The 21,806-nt window shown below is 44.5% G+C and overlaps 2 long non-coding RNA genes across 3 annotated transcripts in view; one reads left to right on the top strand and one right to left on the bottom strand.

Moving 5' to 3' along the window:
- Positions 1–6,932, bottom strand: part of LOC137525863 (uncharacterized) — a 47,118-nt gene extending 40,186 nt beyond the window's left edge. For both annotated transcript variants that reach the window (XR_011023042.1, XR_011023043.1), the window contains exons 1-2: positions 6,855–6,932; positions 1,189–1,371 (exon numbers count right to left, since the gene is read on the bottom strand). This is a non-coding gene — a long non-coding RNA (uncharacterized lncRNA). The remainder of the gene's footprint in view (positions 1–1,188; positions 1,372–6,854) is intronic.
- LOC137525864 (uncharacterized) overlaps positions 1–21,806 on the top strand; it is a 150,774-nt gene that overhangs the window by 5,842 nt on the left and 123,126 nt on the right. The window lies entirely within an intron of this gene.

Raw genomic sequence — 21,806 nt, 5'->3', positions numbered from 1 at the left:
CCCTGGTGGTGCCTAACCCTAAGACCTCCCAGGTGGTGCCTAACCCCAAGACCCCCTAAGTGGTGCCTAACCCTAAGACTCCTTAGGTGGTGCCTAACCCTAAGACCCCATAGGTGGTGCCTAACCCTAAGACTCCCCAGGTGGTGCCTAACCCTAAGACTCCCCTGGTTGTGCCTAACTCTAAGACCCCCCAGATGGTGCCTAACCCTAAGACCCCCCAGCTGGTGCCTAACCGAAATACCCCCAAGTGGTGCCTAATGTTAAGACCTCCCAGGTGTTGCCTAACCCTAAGACTCCTCTGGTGGTGTCTAACCCTAAGACCCTCCAGGTGGTGCCTAACCCTAAGACTCCCTTGGTGGTGCCTAACCCTATGTCCCCCCTGGTGGTACCTAACCCTTAACCCCCCTAGTAGTGCCTAATCCTAACCCCCCCCCCCTGCTTGTGATGCCTAATCCTAATCTCCCCTGCACCCCCGAATCAAAAATGTTGGCTATAAAAGGGTGCCCTTTTGTAGCAGAATCAAAAACCTTGTAGCCGAAAACTTTGTAGCCGAATAAAAAATATGGGCTACAAAGGGGTGCCCTACTGTAGCCAAAAACCTTGTAGCCGAAAAAAATATGGGAAACAAAGGGGCACCCTACTGTAGACGGAAAAAATATGGGCTACAAAGGGGCACCCTACTGTAGCCGAAAACCTTGTAGCCGAATAAAAAATATGGGCTACAAAGGGGTGCCCTACTGTAGCCGAAAGTAGCCAAACAAAATATGAGCTACCAAGGGGCGCCCGCTTGTAGCCTATATCAAAACTCGGGCGCCCTTTCACCACCTTGTAGCCGATATTTGCAGAAATAACATTGATGTCTATTGAGGTGTACCTTTCATACAGGCAGCTCAGGCGCCCTTTTCAACGGATCCCAAACTAGGTCATTGAGTAATTGTGTGTTAGAGTTATAAAAAGTGGGCGGAGCCAACACCAGCCAAATACATACTCAGGCAACGCCGGGCAATCAGCTGGTGTGTATATAATTGCTTCAATTGTATTAAATATCCTTTGAGCAAATTTATTATTATGATTATTATTATTGTTTTATAAAGCACCAACATATTCTATGGTGCTGACTTTAGGCTACATTCATAATCATCTCTTTGGAAGGTATGCCAGTTTTCTGATAGTACACTGCCTTCATACCTTGTGGCACTGCTGTTGATACTGAAATAGGTTGGATCGGAATTTTTGCTGGAAGAGGAAGGGTGATAATAGTACTGTATATGCCCTGCGTAAGCCAATCAGCAGTCTGTGTAATCTCCGTTCAGAGCAGCAAGACTATAAACTGCTTGTCTCTTTCTGACATCTTCTGTACTGGAGCACCACCTGTTGGCAGCAAGGGACAAAGACGAAATATTTATATTTAATATTTCACATAAAAATATAAAAAAGGGGATATATATATATATATATATATATATATATATATATATATATACCAAAAAATTTAATAAATAATGGGTAATGGTTAATGATAAACTAAGAAAAAATGTAAAGAGGACCCCATGATTGGGGTCCAATCAGTAGCCGGTTCCCCCTTTCCCACGAGAAATATTTATATTTTCTCTCATTGATCAGCATGGACGTCTGTATGGATGATATTGTGGTGAAACCCCTCCCACAGTGGGATGACATGACCATGGTCCTGACAGTTTACTGTGTCACCTCATTGCATTGTGGGACATAACGGCTGTTTCCAACTGCCAAGCAAGCAATATCTTCCTCTGCGGAATTGTCATTACTGAGAGTTCGATGCACAGAGATCACCTGGCAGGACTAAAGATGTCACCACCTGTGATAAATTTCAGGATGTAAATCAGGGAGAGGAAACATTTTACAATGGAAAAACACTGACTAAATAATCTATAAATTATATTGCAAAAAAAAAATTATTGCATTATTTTCATTACAGTTCCTCTTAACATGCTATCTAACTTCACCAAGCAAGCAGAAGTGAAGCTAGGTACATGTGCTCGATGACGCTCTTACAGCCATTCTTGATGGAGAATCTAGCGTGGGTAGAGGTGCCCCCTGACATTACAGGTCAGCCAGATTTGTAGTGACAATGACATTCGTCCAAAGCACATTGTTTCCCTTCTCACCCTGCCCACCAGAAGTTGATTTGTTGGGTACTGCTCCTCATTCCTCCACCCCCCTCTATAGCTTCACACATGTTGCTAGCATGTGGACTAACGATGCATCCAACTCTGAACTTTACCTGAAGGACTTAGTCCCGATCTCTGCAGAGGACTGTAATTGAGCATGTGTACCCAGCTTTAGCATTAATTAAAACACCTACTGGTTAAATGGTTCCAGGGCAAGATTTCTGGAAAGCCACAAATGCCCAAAGCTTTGGGCGGCTGCAGCCAAAGGGGGGCACCTGGACATGAAAGAGGGGATGCTTACATATAAAAATAAAAAATGACATGCCAGTGGCTGGATAGTGTACTGGTTAGCAGTGTTGCTTGCGTATTTTCGCCCAAGTCATTTTCACATCGAAAATCCCGTTTTCGAATTCGGCGAATTTTCGCAAAAATATTCCGAAATATTTGCGTTTTCGACCAGCAGCGAAAATTAAAGAAACTTCGCTGTATGCGGAGGCTTATGCCCTTATTAAAGATATGCCCTTAAAAATGTCCGCAATAATCCGCGAAATATGCGCATGGGTAAACTAATACATGCGTACATTCCACCTTCCAATGCAGAATTGTACACGTATAGAAGGGCAATAATATTTCTGCGCATGCGCAATGATCTGTATAGATGCAGTTACCGCATGCGTAGTTGACTTCACAATACATACATCAACTACGCGTAGCGGGCGAAGCTTTGCATAGCAGTACTACGACTACGCGGAAATACGCCACAAATTTAACGTGAAATTAATGGGCATTAGGCAAAAATTAACGCAAAAATATTCGATCGAAAATTTGCCTGTCGAAAATAAATTAGTACTTTTTTCGGCGAGAATTCTGCAAAAAGAATATTTGCATTTTCGCTCATCACTGCTGGTTAGGGTACTGCCTTTGGCGTGGGAGACCAGGGTTCAAATCCTTGCTAGGGTCTGTACCTATTCAGTAAGGAGTTCAAGGCAAGACTCCCTAACACTGCAGGGTGGCCTCTTGAGCGCGTCCCAGTGGTTGCAGCTCTAGAGCGCTTTGAGTCAGACAGCAGAAAAGCGCTATACAAATGATCGGATTATTATTATTATAAAGGGAGGGAAATGGGGAGCAACACATGAAAAAGGGAAACTGATGCTCAAGAGAGCTGTTCAAGAAAGAGAGGGGATACAGTACATGGGCTTGATTCACAAAAGAGTGCTGTTAGCATGGCCGTTTTTCGCGCGCAATTAAAAGTTTTCGCGCGCAAACGTGAATTTTCGGTGCAAAATCGTTATTGTTTTGCACGAAAAATTCGCATTTGCGCACAAAACCGATAACTATTTCGAAGCGAAAATTTGCGTTTGCACGCTAAAACATTTATTTGCCTGCGAAGATTCGCGATCGCGCACAAACGTGAAAATTTGTGCAAAAACGGCCGTGTTAACAGTTAGCACACTTTTGTGAATCAAGCCCCCTCTTCCATGTGTATCAAGGGTGATACAGATGGAAGAGGGGGCAGCACATGGAATGGGATGGGCGCTGCGGCACAAGGAAGGGGATCCAAAACATATTTCACCTAGGGGCACAAAAATTATAAATCCGGCCTTGAATGGATCAGGTTCTGAAAGCTTTGATTTGCTAATCCTAACTTCTGTTTCCTGGTTGGACTAATTAGCATTTTAGGAAATTGTTTTGCCCATTCCAAACAGCGATCGATAAATATTAGGAAACATACATTTTTGTGAAACTTCCAAATTCAAGTAGCGTAGCTGAGTGGCAATTCAAAAGTGATTTCTGATGTAAATAAAAAATAATAACAATAAAAAAATTCACTGAAACGATTCATAATAAACAGTCACGGCCCCCTTTCACCGCAGCACAGCAAGGAACCTTCTCGAGGCCCATGCCTCAGCATGCAAATGACGAAAAATAAAAAAAAATCCCCTTCGATGGCCACCTTTGAATGCCGAATGTCCAGCCATAAAGCGGAGGCCTTTGTAGATAAATCCTGTCTGCCTGTTTATAAAATAAATAATAAGTAAAGGTTCTTATCGTTAGCGGAAAAAAAATAACAGCCTGTCATTATTTTTCTTTTCAAGGCATTGGGCGACTCATCATCATCTCAGGTTGTCAGCCTTAAATCTAAAGCGTTGCAATCTCTCATCTCTCGCCGTTCTATACTGGACCTTGTCTGCCTGTTTCCTCTATAGCGAGATTTTTTTTTGTTTGTACTACTGTAATCATTGCGCTGGGCTGGCTCTGTGTGGGTGTGCTGGCAAGCGTACAACAAAGTTACGTGGGAACAGAGTTAAGGTTGAATATTTATTAGGAGAAGCCATCTGGCGTCAGCCTGTCTGTACAAGGGGCTCACTTCTGCGATAGACTCTCCTTTTGCCTTCTCTAGGTCTTCCTTTTCTTCTAAAGGGTTTTTTTTACCCCATTTTTTTTTTGTGTGCGTTCTTTCATGTTTTCTTTCTTTCCGAATATTTACAAGGCAGAAAAGAGGAAAATCTAAACATGCATATATGAGAATATAAATATATACAGGCTTTCATGTATTCTTGACCCTTTCTCTTTCTTGGGGTCCGGCCGTTGACAGAGTGTTTGGAACGTGGAGCGCAGATGATGTTGGCGTTCACGAGATGGCCCGAATTCTTTATTTTTTATAGGTGCTCGGGCCTACAAACTAAAGTAGGAGTCTGGGGACCTCAAAAATACAGACACGGCATGAAAAAGGAAAATAAAAAGGGGTACCCTTTAGTGAAGTAGGTTTAGCAATATAAAATCGTAGGTAATTTTTTGTAGTCATTGCCAAATTCTATAGAAGGTTGTTGAGTTGACCTCAGGAGGGGTTAAAGCAGTTAAAATGGTTGAAATAGAGGTTAAAGAAGAACTCCAGTGAAAATAATGTAATCAAAAAGTGCTTTGTTTTTACAATAATTATGTATAAAAGATTTAGTCAGTGTTTGCCCATTGTAAAATCTTTTCCCTCCCTGATTTGCACCCATTCATTTATCACATGGTAACATTTTTACTGCTGGAAGGAGATGCTGCTTGCTGTTTTGGCAGTTGTAAACAGCTGTAAACAGCTGTTATGTCCCACAATGCAATTAAACTGGCAAGACCATGGTCATGACATCACACTTTGGAAGGGGTTTCACTACAATATCAGCCATACAGACTTCCCCTGATTATCCGTTTGTGAAAAGGAAAAGATTTCTCATGGGAAAGGGGTTATCAGCTACTGATTGGGATGAAGGGGGGGGGGGGAGGAGTGAGAAACTAAACTACCGATACTGGGGAAACTATACTACCTATAGTGGGGCAACTAAACTCCCTATTCTGGGGCAACTAAACTCCCTATACTGGGGCAACTATACTCCCTATACTGGGGCAACTATAATCCTTATACTGGGGCAGCTATACTAGTAATACTGGGGTAACTATACTCCCTATACTGGGGAAACTATACTCCCTATGCTGGGGCAACTATACTAACTATACTGGGGTAACTATACCTATACACTCCAAATCATATTGCTGCCCCATTTCGCCCCCACTGGGAGCTACCTATCCTGGGGTTCAGGGGAGTAACTTCAGAGAAGCAAGCCCCTACAACTACAGGGAGGTCCAGCGGTGGTGGTGGTGGTGTGTGTGTGTGTGTGTGTTGGGGGGGGGGGGGGGATAGCAACTACCTCTCATACTCCAAATCAGGTGTTTTTGTAGATACACAAATTATGGGTGTGAAGACCATGATGGTCACATTTGTTTTATGACCCTTGCATGATGGGTCCCTAGACTTTGAGGGTCACAAGGTGGAGGCAAGGAAGGGTTGTGAACATTTAGGGGGCCCTATCAGAGTTTTGCTCAGGTCCCCATGACTTATAGTTACCCCCCTATTGGTGTTACTTCTGGCTACTGCATCAAAACACAATGTGCCTGAGTCTGGGGGAGAGGGGTGCGAAGAAGTATTTTTACAATTTCAACCTAAGAGCTATTAAGCCTAGAAACTGCCCTGCTGTAAGGTTCCTGTATCCCCAGTGTGATCTTCTCTCTTTAAAGTGGATCCGAGATAAACTTTTACTCATTGCATATTTGTGTTCCTTTACTTTTTCCTCCACTGCTTACTTTTTCCGCCATAGTGGTCCTTTAACCTCCTTGCCGGTCTAAAAAATCCGGCAAGGAGGCAGCGCCGCACTTTTTTTTAATTTATTTATTTTTTAAATCATGTAGCGAGCCCAGGGCTTGCTACATGATAGCCGCTGAGCGGCGGCATCCCCCCACCCACTCCGATCGCCTTCGGCAATCAGAGTATGCAGGAAATCCCGTTGAGAACCGACGTCATGGATGTCGTGACGTCAGAGGGAATCCCGATCCGCCCCTTAGCGCTGCCTGGCACTGATTGGCCGGGCTGCGCAGGGGTCTGGGGCGGGGGGGGGGGGGGGGCGGCTCGGCGCGGCGGGTAGCGGCGAATCGGCGGTGGCCGGCGGTGATCGCGTACTACACGCAGCTAGCAAAGTGCTAGCTGCGTGTAGGAAAAAAAAATTATGCAAATCGGCCCAGCGGGGCCTGAGAAATCCTCCTGCGCAGGTTACCCCGAACTGAGTTCGGGATAACCGGCAAGGAGGTTAAAGAGGAACTGTAACCAAGGACTGAACTTCATCCCAATCAGTAGCTGATACCCACTTGAACATGAGAAATCTTTACCTTTACTCGAACAGATCATCAGCGGGGTCTCAATGACATCCCACAGTAAGCCTATCTGTGAACCTGGTTGATTTGTGGGAAATAACAGCCGTTTCCAACTGCCAAGCAACTAGTATCTCCTTTTGTGCATAAGAATATCTATAAAGAAATACATTTTAGGGTATCAGGGCCTGTATACACTGCTGCGCTTGCGCTGCGTTTTTAAAAACGCACGCGTTTTATAAAACTGCAAGGTCTTTTGAAAAATAATGAAAATCGTGATGACTTGTACACACTGGTGCGATGCGTTTTTAGAAAAACGCAATCGCAGTGCCTGCTGCGCTTTTTAAAGCGTATCGCTTGAAAAACACATTAAAAACGCATTCGCTTGCGTTTTTGCCTGCGTTTTTCAGAAGTCAGTATCCCAAAAGACTCTGCAATTTCCTGATTCCTGTTGAAATGTAAACTAGAAAAAAAAACAAAGGATTCTTTAGCCAATAAGCAATTACAAGAAAAACGCAAATGCATCAAAAACGCAAGCAAAAGCGCATGCGATGCGTTTTTAAAACTACATGCACTAACGATTTTAAAAACGTTTTTCAGTGTGTACAGCCAGAGCTGGGACAAGGTCCTCCAGCACCCAAGGCTGAGACACCAAAGTGCGCCCCTCCATCCCTGCCACCCCAACCATCACACACTGATTGCTATTAGACTAAGAAGCGCCACAGGGCCCACAACCTCCCCAACACCTTAATATCTAGTTATCTGGTTTGCAGTCACTGCCATGTATCCCCTTGTCTTATTTCTTTCTGCTTCAAACACAATTAGGAATGAAAGCTAAATGAATTGTGCGCCCCCTCCTACACTGCGCCCTGAGGTGGAGCCTCTCCAGCCTATGCCTCGGCCCGGCCCTGTGTACAGGCCCTTACTGGGAGGGAGAAGACGTGATATCGTTTACAGCCCCCTAGCTATTAGAGGTTGCTGTCAATTGTTGTTTTGTATAACGAAACAATCATTTTTTCTGGAGTGCGACCCACACATTTGAAGACAAAGAACCCGAGTGGGGAGGGGATTTCCTCACTGGTTTTTATACTGTGGTTGCTGCCGGTCTTGCAACCCACCTTTGTGAGCACCTCATCACTTTGTATTTATCCAGAACTTAACATTAATATACTGCACTATAAGAGGCTCCTGGTCTCTCTCTGTGTCTGTGTCTTTAGACCCCGCTGGACTACACACCTCCCCACATTTTAGGGTAGGTATTGCAATGTTAGGGGGCGTGGTTATAGATAATGGTAGTTGGTGCTCTCTAGTTTTTTTTCTTGTCTGCCAGTAGTAAAGATGATGACACATTGTGGATCAAACAATATGAACAAATTGCATGGCCAATATCAATCATTTCTTGAACTCTATTCTAATTTTTTCACTTTTCATTTCCTAATTTATTGATTCCCCCCCCCCCCCCCCCTTTTTTTTGCTAAAGTTCCTCTTTTATTCAAACTGAGACCCAGCAGTAGGTGTTCTGTTGCCACGGTTGTAAAAAAGCATCCTATGAGCTTTACAGTCACTTTTGGAAATTTTTAGCCGACTTCACATCAAAAAGGAAAGATAATTTTGAGTAACATTAAACTCATGCAGCACTGATCCACATTTATGTTCATTTTATAGCGACATTTTCCTTTAACCTCAGGTATAAACAGTTAAATCTGAAGCCTCCCTGGCTGGGAATATTAGAATCCGCTCATTGTGTGAACTTGCGCTGGTGTTACAGGTGCTGAGATGGGTCCATTTTGCTCCTGACAGTTTTATGCTTCCTATCCAAAGTCAGGAGAATTTATGTCTTAGTAAATTAAAATGACATAGCTTGTGCATAAAGAGGAATCAGAGGCACGTATTATTTCATCTTTATGTTTAAAATCATAAAAAATATGTGCATATTCCCTCCATGATTAAGCCTGTCTACAGATCGCTAAACCTCTAAATCACCAATGCAGAGATTGCAATAAAGCAGCAAGTCTAACGAAAGATGCTCAAATCGAGATTTTTGTCTGGTTGCCACAATAGCGATGACTCCATTAAGGACATCCGTTTAGTCACGAAGAAAAACTTTACAGAAGTTCTGATTTAAAGTGTACCCCGAGGTGACATGTGACATGATGACATAGACATGTGTCTGTATAGTGCCAAACATATTGATAACTAGGCTGTGTTTTTTTCTTTTCATACCTGAAAGAGTTAACCTTCAGGCATGCAAGTAACAGGCATGCAAGTAACAGTTTCTCTCTTGTTAGACCCTTGTTGGATTATAGGGTAACCCTTAGGTAACCTTTTCTTGGCACAGAACAACTTCTGACTGCAGGGGATTGATAAAAAAAGGTCAACAGTTCAAGTATTTGAGCTCTGGGACCCTTAGTAGACTGCCATTGAACAGAGACTGTAAAACATTAAATCTACTTATACGACCGCGTCACGCTGATGGAAGTGATCGCGGCGGCAGCCCCAGGACCACCTACCGCCGATCGGCGTAAATTCCTGGGGCAGGGATTTGCAGGAGATCGCACACACCAATGCGCACGAATCTCCGCTTGGATGACGGAGCTCTGCTCCTTCATCAGTCCCCCAGCAGCGACTGTCACTAGGAGACTGTTAGACAGCGAAACCGTCGTCTATTTACTCTGTACAGTGCTGCGATTTATGGCAGCGCTGTACTGGGGACTGGAGTTAGGGAAGCGACTGTACAGTACGCTCCCAGTGATGTCAGTGGGAGCGAGGATGCGGCCACGCAGGTGCAATGGTTTTCCGACTTTAAAGTTGGAAATTCTGGGAGTAAACCGGTGGCAGGGACCTGAGCATTGGTGAGTGGCTGCGCGGGCACAGGACGTCTATGGGGGACCATAAGAAGCCCCAGATAAGTCCAACTCTTTTTTCCACCTACCCCCCTACAGTACTCCTTTAAGAAATTACAAGTAAAACAAAAATAAACATGAAATTGCGATTTACTGCAAAGTTACAACAAAAAATTACACATTTCTGAAGTTACACATTTTCTGGTAATTACAAATTTGTGTCACAAAATATAAAAATGCTAAATTTCAGCTCATCACTAGTTTTAGAAACATCCCCAAATGTTAAGCAGAATAGCAGAAGACACCTGTCAATACACTGAGAATAGGTTTCAGTTACACATACACAATGCAAAGCCTCTGCCTAGTAATATTATTATTATGCATCGCGCTGTACGTTGCTGAACAAGCCTCTCCCTTTGCGCTTGTGCTTAAACCGCACTCGAGGCAAATTTAAATAAGTAACAAGCTACTGCGGCTTTCAGGCAAACACGTGAATTTTCATTGTTTTATATTCATCATAAATATTTTACTTAATTACTGTGGTACCTTGTACAGAACAACCAAACAACATTACGCATTTAGAAGCGCAGTCCCCGCTGACTTGAAGATGTTCTGCACAGCTCAATAGCGGAGACTAGGAGCCAACTTGTCAATGTGTGTGTATGTATGTGCGCTTGTGTGTGTCCATGTATGCCTGGCCATGTAGGTCTATGTGCTGTGGATGTTTGTTTGAGTGTGTACATGAGTGTATCTGTCTGAAGGTATGTGAGCATATTTACCTGTTCTGTTTGTTTCTGTATTGGCATGTGTGTGTTCTGTATTGGCATCTTTTTTGTGTGTGTATTTGTGTATAAAAGCCAGGCTGGATTTCTGGAAAGGGCACCAAGGCCCAGGCCTTGGGCGACTGCAGCACCAGGGGGCACCTGGATGTGAAAGAGAGGTTGCTCCATATGAAAGAGGAGGATTAAAAAGGGGAGCAACACATGAAAAAGTTAAACTGATGCCCAAGGGAACAGTACACGGAAGAGAGGGGCTGCAGTACACGGATGATACACATGGAAGGGTGGGCTGCACATGGAATGGGAGGGGGCTGCAGTACATGGATGATACACATGGAAGAGGGGGCTGTACATGGAATTGGAGAGTGGCTGCAATATATGGATGATACACAGGGAAGAGAGGGCTGCACATGGAATGGGCGGTAGCTGCAGTACATGGATGATACACATGGAAGAGGGTGGCTGCACATGGAATGGGAGGGCGCTGCTGCACAAGAAAGGGAAGACACAACATACAGTACCTGGCCTAGGGGCACAAAAAGTATAAATCTGAGCCTGATGAAAGCATGTTTGTATCTTTCCTTTGACCATATTGCAAAAATACATGCGCTAACATATGGGTTAGCGCGTGAAGGGGAAACTTAGTGCGGTGCAAACCTTTACTATTACGCTCGCAAATCTGTACGTGTGCTAACCCACGTGCTACGTTTATCACGGCCGTGATATCATTTACCGAGGCCCATGTATCTTCACGAATATATTCTCAATATCAAAAATAGCGCGTGTGTGTGTGTGTGCGCCCGTGTGTGTGTGTGTGTGCACGTGTGTGTGTGTGCGCGCAAAGCTGTCAATGTGTACCATCCACTTTCTGGTAGAATTTAATTTCTTGTTATCACTGTCTTTTCTGGTCTCTGAATGTACAGTTTACTGGATAAGGACCAGACATTTTTGGTCTTTAGTTGTTTGTTTACAATGACTTTATGCCTTTTGCTGAAGATCTGTATGATCTGTATGGACCCTTACTTGCCAGCCCATCAGAAACCACACTATGGTTTGCCGTGACCCAGCTGAGGGTTAACATTTTCCACCTAACAAATAGCTAACATCTATGGAAGAATCCAGTTACAGTTCTCCAATGTCTTCCACTGTCCCCCAGTCTTAGTGAATTAGCCCCTCGGTGTCTAGTAAGGTCTTTATTGAATAAGACACGGTGATCCAGGCACGCATTACGCTCACACAGGGGAGGAACCTGAAGGTCTATGGCTTGTGCGGCTCGGAAATCCCCGGCTATTTTGTTTTGATTTAACCTTTACACGGTATAATTCAATAAGGAAATTGAGCAAAGAGAATTGCATATTCCGGGTTTCCTGATCAATTACAACGTGTCAAACGACTCACACCATCTACCTACTGCTCACAGATTCTCCGCAACTGACCTGCCTGGGAGACTATTGATCCGGAGTCTTTCTAGAGCAACTACAAAAAATCATAAATAGGCTGATAAAAACTTGTAAAGGAAAATCCTAACTTTCATTGAAAATTTAACATAAAACAGCTTTACAAAAACAATGTCAATTATTATGAAAAATGACCTTAAAAAATCATTCTGCAGCCAGGTATACATTTTAAGAGGCATGATTAAAAATAAGCCACCTTGCAGTCATGGCAACAGAACAATATTTAGTGTACAAAATACTCCCAGATTCTAATTTCTGTGTTGATGGGACTGGAACAATCCTGAGTTTTATTTTTGGTGAGTGTTATAATTAGTTGGTTAGGAGCAGGGGCGTAACTAGAAATCACTGGGCCCCCCTGCGAATATTTGGATGGGCCCCCCCCCCCCATAGGTGCCAAATAATCGTAATGGGGCAGCGCTTCACTGTAAATTAATTGTAAAGTGGGCGGCATTTTACCAGACAATCGTAATGTGGGCCAGAAAATCGTAATGTGGGCAGAGTTCACCAGAAAATCGTAATGTGGGCCTTTAGAAAATCATAATGTGGGCAGAGTTCACCAGAAAATCGTAATGTGGGCACCAGTCACCAGAAAATTGTAACATGGACAGCATTCACCAGACAATCGTAATGTGGGCAGCAGTCACCAGAAAATCGCCATGTGGGCAGCAGTCACCAGAAAATCGCAATGTGGGCAGCAGTCACCAGAAAATCGCAATGTGGGCATCAGTCACCAGAAAATCCTAATGTGGGCAGCAGTCACCAGAATATCGTAATGTGGGCAGCAGTCACCAGAAAATCGCCATGTGGGCAGCAGTCACCAGAAAATCGCCATGTGGGCAGCAGTCACCAGAAAATCGCAATGTGGGCATCAGTCACCAGAAAATCCTAATGTGGGCAGCAGTCACCAGAATATCGTAATGTGGGAAGCAGTCACCAGAAAATCGCCATGTGGGCAGCAGTCACCAGAAAATCGCCATGTGGGCAGCAGTCACCAGAAAATCGCAATGTGGGCATCAGTCACCAGAAAATCCTAATGTGGGCAGCAGTCACCAGCATATCGTAATGTGGGCAGCAGTCACCAGAAAATCCTAATGTGGGCAGCAGTCAGTCACCAGAATATCATAATGTGGGCAGCACACACCAGAAAATCCTAATGTGGGCAGCAGTCACCAGAAAATCCTTATGTGGGCAGCAGTTACCAGAAAATCGCAATGTGGGCAGCAGTCACCAGAAAATCGCAATGTGGGCAACAGTCACCAGAAAATCGCAATGTGGGCAGCAGTCACCAGAAAATCCTAATGTGGGCAGCAAACACCAGAAAATCGTAATGTGGGCAGCAGACACCTGAAAATCGTAATGTGGGCAGCAGACACCTGAAAATCGTAATGTGGGCAGCAGACCCCTGAAAATCGTAATGTGGGCAGCAGGCACCTGAAAATCGTAATGTGGGCAGCAGACACCTGAAAATCGCAATGTGGGCAGCAGACACTTGAAAATCGTAATGTGGGCAGCAGACACCTGAAAATCGTAATGTGGGCAGCAGACACCAGAAAATCGCAATGTGGGCAGCAGTGACCAGAAAATCGTAATGTGGGCAGCAGACACCAGAAAATCCTAATGTGGGCAGCAGTCACCAGAAAATCGCAATGTGGGCAGCAGTGACCAGAAAATCGTAATGTGGGCAGCAGGCACCAGAAAATCGCAATGTGGGCAGCAGACACCTGAAAATCGCAATGTGGGCAGCAGACACCTGAAAATCGTAATGTGGGCAGCAGACACCAGAAAATCGCAATGTGGGCAGCAGTGACCAGAAAATCGCAATGTGGGCAGCAGACACCAGAAAATCGTAATGTGGGCGGCAGACACCAGAAAATCGCAATGTGGGCAGCAGACACCTGAAAATCGCAATGTGGGCAGCAGACACCTGAAAATCGTAATGTGGGCAGCAGACACCAGAAAATCGCAATGTGGGCAGCAGTGACCAGAAAATCGCAATGTGGGCAGCAGACACCAGAAAATCGTAATGTGGGCAGCAGACACCAGAAAATCGCAATGTGGGCAGCAGACACCTGAAAATCATAATGTGGGCAGCAGACACCTGAAAATCGTAATGTGGGCAGCAGACACCTGAAAATCGTAATGTGGGCAGCAGGCACCAGAAAATCGCAATGTGGGCAGCAGACACCTGAAAATCGCAATGTGGGCAGCAGACACCTGAAAATCGTAATGTGGGCAGCAGACACCTGAAAATCACAATGTGGGTAGCAGACACCTGAAAATCGCAATGTGGGCAGCAGACACCTGAAAATCGTAATGTGGGCAGCAGACACCAGAAAATCGCAATGTGGGCAGCAGTGACCAGAAAATCGCAATGTGGGCAGCAGACACCTGAAAATCGTAATGTGGGCAGCAGACACCAGAAAATCGCAATGTGGGCAGCAGACACCAGAAAATCGTAATGTGGGCAGCAGACACCAGAAAATCGCAATGTGGGCAGCAGACACCTGAAAATCATAATATGGGCAGCTGACACCTGAAAATCGTAATGTGGGCAGCAGACACCAGAAAATCGCAATGTGGGCAGCAGACACCAGAAAATCATAATATGGGCAGCTGACACCTGAAAATCGTAATGTGGGCAGCAGACACCTGAAAATCCCCCTGCAGAATTTCAGAGCGGGCCCCCCCCCCCCGGGGGCCCGCTCGTGGCCGGTTTTTGGGGGCTGGAGGGGTGGCAGCATGAGGGGAAAGCCTTGCCCACAGTCGGCGGGGAGAGGGGAAGTTCCCCCCTCTCCCTCACCTCGGGGCTCTCCCCTCTGCGCCCCCCTCCAGCTAGTTACCGTCTGTGGGCAGCGGGCCGGGCAGCAGCGGCAGCGGGATACATACCTTCTTCCTTGCGTTCCATCGCCGCCTTCTCGCTCTAGCGGCTGACGTCACTTCCGCTTCCGGAAGTGACGTCAGCCGCTAGAGCGAGAAGGCGGCGATGGAACGCAAGGAAGAAGGTATGTATCTGCCGCTGCTGCCCGCTGCCCACAGACGGTAACTAGCTGGAGGGGAGCGCAGAGGGGAGAGCCCCGAGGTGAGGGAGAGGGGGGAACTTCCCCTCTCCCCGCCGACTGTGGGCAAGGCTTTCCCCTCATGCTGCCACCCCTCCAGCCCCCAAAAAACGGCCCCGAGCGGGCCCCAGGGGGGGGGGGGCCCCCCCCGCGGGCGCAGGCGCTGCAGGGCCTATTGCTACGCCCCTGGTTAGGAGAAATGTACATACGGTATAATACGATGGGGAAAGAGTTGCCCAAAATTAGATAAAACTGTGCTCAGAGCTCAGCTCTATTATTACTCTGGCATGCTTATTAGCCTGAGGAAGTGGGCAAGAGCCCATGAAACGCATTGCTAGCCATTGGCCTCAATTCACTAAGATCATGCTGGAGATAAAATAATAAGGCAAGAGAAAACTTGCCACCAAACAGTGAGAGAGTTAACTTATCTCTTCATTCCTTAACTCCTCTGTTGTTAAGTTACCTCCTCTGTAGTTATTTTCACACGCAGTTAATTAACATCCTGTCTTTAACTTTAGAATTCTGGAGTTATTTTAAGGATTGAAGAGTTAACTTAAAGACAGAAGAGTTAACTTTAGGTTTGCCTGGGGTAAAATGTTTCCTGAATACTACATGCCTCATCACCATGGTGACCACTCTAGAAACCTTATTAAAGACAGGAGATAAGTTTAGTGAATTGAGGCCATTGTCTAAATAAATACTCTTTGTAACTGATTTAGTACCATCCTTAAGATAAGCCACCTTTTATGGTTCATATTTTAGTTATTTTTAACGCAGTTTTATCTAATGTTGGACTCCTCTTTCCCCCATTGTGTTTTTTACACTCTGTTAGTGGGACATTGGTCCTCAGCTTTGTGTATAGCTGGTGACAATATTACTAAGAGAGCGACCACACCTGAAGACCATAGGAGCACCCGCGTGGAGACAGGCTTATGATTCTTCACCTGCCTTCATTGGTTGGTTGCTTCCATCCATCAGCAACCTTATCTTGTGAGTACCATTCACACACTCTCTCCCCAAACCTTATTCTTTACTGCACCATTTAGGCTTCTTTTGTCTTTGTGTTCTTTTCCAAGGTGCAAAGTCATCTCGCTATACCTATAAAGGGGCTCTTTAATGGAGAAATTTTCAATTTTGCAAGCCTATGTTGATTCTTTACTGATGATTCCAAATGTCACATTTCCACCTTTCAACGTTTACTTCCCTCCCCTGACAATCCCCTATGTCTCTGCTGCTCCTCTTTATTGAGCTGGAACCACTTTCTCCCTAAACAACATTGTGTCTTGCTTCAAGCTCCTCATGCTGTCCCACCAAGATGGTCTTCTGGTTCTGCCCCTACCAAACTCTCGCACTATGGAATGGTAATGGATGTTGCCTCGATTTACATGGTGGCTAAGCATTTGTTGGTGTAAGGCAGGGGTCTCAAACTCAATTTACCTTGGGGCCGCAGGAGGCAAAGTCAGGATGAGGCTGGGCCGCATAATGGATTCCACAAAAAAAGTCAATCAGCAGCTCGCATTGCATGCGCCGCGATTGACGTCAGGAGGGGCAGAGCTGAAGCTGAAAGCTCTGCCCCTTCCAGGAAATGCCGGTGGATTGCCCCCCCCCCCCGGCGATTTGGGGGCTCTGCAGCCCTCGTTTAGCGGCGGGGATGCGGCGGATTACTTGGGAGCACTGAAGTGAACTATAAGGAAGCTTTTGCCGGTGTGGGCCACAAAATATTGTATCGAGGGCCGCAAATGGCCCGCGAGCCGCGAGTTTGAGACCCCTGGGTAAGGTGTGGTGTCTGGAAGAGAGTAAAATGGCCCAGAAGGGTCTCTGACATCCTTTAGAGGGTGAGAGAAGTGTGTGTGTGTGTGTGGGGGGGGAGGGGGATGGGTCCCAAAACAAGAGGAGAGTGGAGAGGTGAACAAAAACTCTCTCCCGATGGGTAACATTTTGCCCAAATATGGACTCTAAATAAAATCTTCAAAAGAAGCTTTTCCACTTTAGTGTGAAATACAGATTTTACCTATTTTGCTTGACACTCTACCCCTTCCTCTTTCAAAATTACCTGTGGTTCCATTGGACATCTTTGCCAATCTGTGTTCCTGCATGCCTGTTCCTGGCGAGGCTGTAAACCCTTTGGTCGAGGGTTTTCACTTGGGCATTTGCCATGGTGTACAAATGTTTGCAATTCCCTGTGTGAGTTCAGGTGTTTCCATTTGTGCATGTGCAACAGCATGCTCCACCAAGTGTCAGGAATGCCCTAAATACCGGAAAGGCAAATAAGCCCATTCCTAATATGTAGCAAGTGCTCACAGCTCTGAGGAGCTCCAGCTTGTGCTCGATGCTCTGCTACCTTAGTGCTTCTCCATTTATGACGCAGCCTGTTGACTTGTGCACTGCACTTGTTGCCCACACCAGTCTGTGCAATGGTTATGCCTATCCTGGCACCTACCTCATCCTTAGCCTGTTTAATAACTTTCCTTGTCTATCTTTTCCTTGAGAGTCACAACATGGTGGGTTACCTGCAGTAAACACAATCCATTGCCCACTAGGAATAAAGGTCCATTAACCCCTGCATTGAGCTCTGGTGGTGAAGTCTAGATGGCCACGTTGACCTCTCTCAGTGAAAGATCCCAACAGTACCATAACAATAGATATCAACCTGAATGAAGCCCAGGAGCGAAACATTTGCAATTGATAACTTGTGCAAGCCTGTTTCCAAGGTTCCGGTTTTGGTACAGGAGGCTTGGTGAAGGTAACAGCTAGAGGACTGCATCCAATTCATTGCCACTTTCTCATTAGGTTCTTCACAGGCAGTACCAGGAGCTTTAGCTGCAGCTAGCTATATCTCCTGAGCCAAAAATTCTGCTGTCAGACCATTTCTCCAGGGAAAAGAATTGCAACATTGCACTGCATGCATGGCCAGCACAAGGATGACCCTGCAGAATCTTCATTGTAGTGAAGGTCCGGCAGAAAAATAAATCTCAGAAGAATGATAGCTGGGTGAGTTGTGCACCCCCTCCTACACTGCGCCCTGAGGCTGGAGGCTCTCTCGCCACTGCCTCGGCCCGGCCCAGCACACACCATACAATTTTTTTTGTTTTGATTAGATTTGAGCATTCCGATCCAATTTTCCGATTGTTTGGATGTTTCGATGAGAATCTCCGAGGTACCACACACATATTTTCAAGATTGCTGCAAATTCAGGATAAAAGATTATAAACTCCGAAAAATTTGGTTGGTTAGAAAAACCGAGAGAAAAATGTACTGAATAGTTACGTACAATTTTTTCTGGTTGAATACAATTTCACAATCCATCACGCATCATATAATTCTTGAATTAAATTGGTCTGAATCTATTGGATTTCTTGATCGAAAACAAAAAAAAGCTTTCAATTTTTCAGGACAATAAACCTATTTATGGAATTACTGTCTATTCCGGCGTATAAGACGACTGGGCGTATAAGGCGACCTTCAACTTTTCCAGTTAAAATACAGAGTTTGGGATATACGCACCGTATAAGACTACCCCTCTTCCAACACACACCAAATAAAAATGCAAAAAAAAATCATATACTGGTGCTATGTATGAACAGATACTGGTGCTGTACTGTGTGTGGTACCCAGTATATTGCAGTATATAGGTGATTGACTGGTTGGATTGGTCAACTCTCCCCCTCCCTAAGTGGATTGGTCAGCTCTCCTTGTCTCCCTGTTTATCAGAGCGGTATGGAAGAATACATTACGATGTGCCCATAAAACACACCTCTATCACCTCTATCACCCTTCTGGCCCTGCCCTTATATCATATTTACCTCCTTCTCTGCCTCTCAGATATCGCACATGTGCGCCTGCGCCGCTTCACTACAGTCCTCAGCAGCGAGATCTGAGAGTTGGTAACAGGATAGGGCCTATCACCCGGCATCAATGACACCCGACGTATAAGACGACCACTGACTTTTCAGATGATTTTCAAGGGTTAAAAAGTAGTCTTATACGCCAGAATATACTGTAGTTTAACCATTTCAGCCTTCAGTGTAATTTCACCTTATGGACCAGAGCAATTTTCACATTTCAGCACTCCTCCCTTTCATTCCCCAATAGCTTTATCACTACTCATCACAACTAAATGATCTATATCTTGTTTTTTTCGTCACCAATTAGGCTTTTTGGGGGAGATATTTTTTCCTAGTAAGTATCTTACTTTGTATGAATTTTAAAGGGAAAAATAAGGAAAAAATGAAAAAATACATTATTTCTCAATTTTCTTTCGTTATAGTTTTAAAATAAACAGTACTACTATTGATAAAACCCACAAATTTAATTTGTCTGTTTGTCCTGTTTGGTTTTCTCATTGTACTCTATCAGTAATTACAAGATCTTATTTGAAATATAACAGCAATACACCCTAATGACATACATATTTGAGAAGCTGAGTCTCTAAGGTAACTATTTAGGTATTCTCTTTTCAATTCTGTTACTTTAGTTTTTTTTGCAAATGTTTTATTTTGGTGCAGAGTATATGAAAATAACAATTTTATTGCTTTTGATTCAGTTTGCCACAAAACAAAAATCACTCGACATATGCTCTAGCCCTCAAATACCCTAAATTCTATTCTCTCACTTGTCACGGTTAAAATGATACCCTATATACATAATCAGATGGCTTTTTGGGCACACAGCACGCTGTTAACCACAAGTAGCACCACTGGATTTTTCAAGGCCATTTTTTGTACAGAAAGTAATACAGTCATTGTTTCTTAGCAAAGGCCCTAGAGTCTCAGTACATTCGATACAGGTCACAAATGTCACCATTCTGAAAAATAGAGACCCAGGCCTACTCAGATATGTATACTGTGTAACATTTGGGCCAAAGTGATTTTGCTGAAATTGCACCATAACTTTGAAAATGCTATTTTTTTTACAGTTTTTTTCACTTTGCCAGTAGAGAAAATTCATAAGACAGGGGCCTCAGCCCTCATAAACCCCAAATTCTATTCTCTCACTTGTCACGGTTAAAATGATACCCTATATGCATAATCAGATGGCTTTTTGGGCACACAGCACACTGTTAATCACAAGTAGCACCACTGGATTTTTCAAGGCCATTTTTTGTACAGAAAGTAATACAGTCATTGTTTCTTAGCAAAGGCCCTAGAGTCTCAGTACATTCGATACAGGTCACAAATGTCACCATTCTGAAAAATAGAGACCCAGGCCTACTCAGATATGTATACTGTGTAACATTTGGGCCAAAGTGATTTTGCTGAAATTGCACCATAACTTTGAAAATGCTATTTTTTTACAGTTTTTTTCACTTTGCCAGTAGAGAAAATTCATATGACAGGGGCCTCAGCCCTCATAAACCCCAAATTCTATTCTCTCACTTGTCACGGTTAAAATGATACCCTATATGCATAATCAGATGGCTTTTTGGGCACACAGCACACTGTTAATCACAAGTAGCCCCACTGGATTTTTCAAGGCCATTTTTTGTACAGAAAGTAATACAGTCATTGTTTCTTAGCAAAGGCCCTAGAGTCTCAGTACATTCGAAACCGGTTACAAATGTCACCATTCTGAAAAATAGAGACCCAGGCCTACTCAGATATGCATACTTTGTAACATTTGGACCTATGAGGTTTTGCTGAAATTGCAACATAACTTTGAAAATGCTATTTTTTTCCAGTTTTTTTCACTTCACCACTAGAAAAAATTCATATGACAGAGGCCTCAGCCCTCAAACACTCCAAATTCTATTCTCTCACTTTTCACGGTTAAAATGATACCCTATATACACAATCAGATGGCTTTTTGGGCAACCAGCACAATGTTAAATCATAAGTCAACAGCAAGGTCTATAAACACAAACAAATTGGTACTCACCATTGTAGAAACTGTGGAAACATGGAAGCCTGAAGAGGGTTGTAAGCCAAGCCAGGGGTCAGAGGGTTTTCGGCAGCCATGCCAGGGTTTCAGAGGTTGTTCATCAGCAATTCGAGAGGTCAGAGGGTGTTCGGCAGCAATACAAAAGGTCAGAGGGTGTTTAGCAGAGGGTGGTCTTTAGCCATTCCAGAGGGTCATTGTCAGACATGCCAGGGTTCAAAAGCCGGAAGGTCATCAAAGGGCAAAAACAAAAAGAAAATGTGCAGTGGGAAAAAAGGGGGGGGAAGGTCTCTAATAATGAAGGACTGTGTGATATGCCCCAAAACAAGGTTTGAGGCAAAGTCCTGGTTTGGAGGGACACTGTGGGCAGTGGTACCGTGTGTCTCTTCACGGTGTTTCCTGCACACCTTGCACCGTTTCTGTGGGTACTTTTTGCATGTCGTTTCAGGGAGTGGCTCGGGAAAATGTTTTTCTTGGATTCGAATGATATCCTCAGAAGCATGTGGGTCTCTGGCAGGTTGGCCGGATTCAAAGACCAGGGAATCTATAACGTCCTCTGTGAATTCCAGATATGCGCCCCTATTGCCTGTTTTGTTATAGATGATAAATGCATTGTGTAGGGCCACCTGCATTAGGTAAAAAGCAAGTTTTTTGTACCACACCTTCCTTTTGCGATTTACACTGTAATAGGAAAGCTTTTGGTCGGCCAGGTCGACTGCCCCCATATATTTAGTGTACTCTGCGATAGCAACAGGCTTCACCACCACCTCTCTTCGAGATCTTACAGTTTTTGTTGCCTCTGTGTGAATGGTGGATAACACTCGGACGTCCCTTTTATCCCTGAATTTGAGTGCAAGGAGCTCATCACTGTGGTAGCTACACAACTCCCCCTTTTTCAGTGTCTTGTTCACAACTTCTTGTGGCAGGCCTTTTCGATTTGCTCGCACTGTACCACAGGCTG

Source organism: Hyperolius riggenbachi, chromosome 7, assembly GCF_040937935.1.
Source record: "Hyperolius riggenbachi isolate aHypRig1 chromosome 7, aHypRig1.pri, whole genome shotgun sequence".
Lineage (NCBI taxonomy): Eukaryota > Metazoa > Chordata > Amphibia > Anura > Hyperoliidae > Hyperolius > Hyperolius riggenbachi.
Note: the sequence above shows the minus strand (reverse complement) of the source record. Positions and strands in the feature narration are given on the sequence as shown.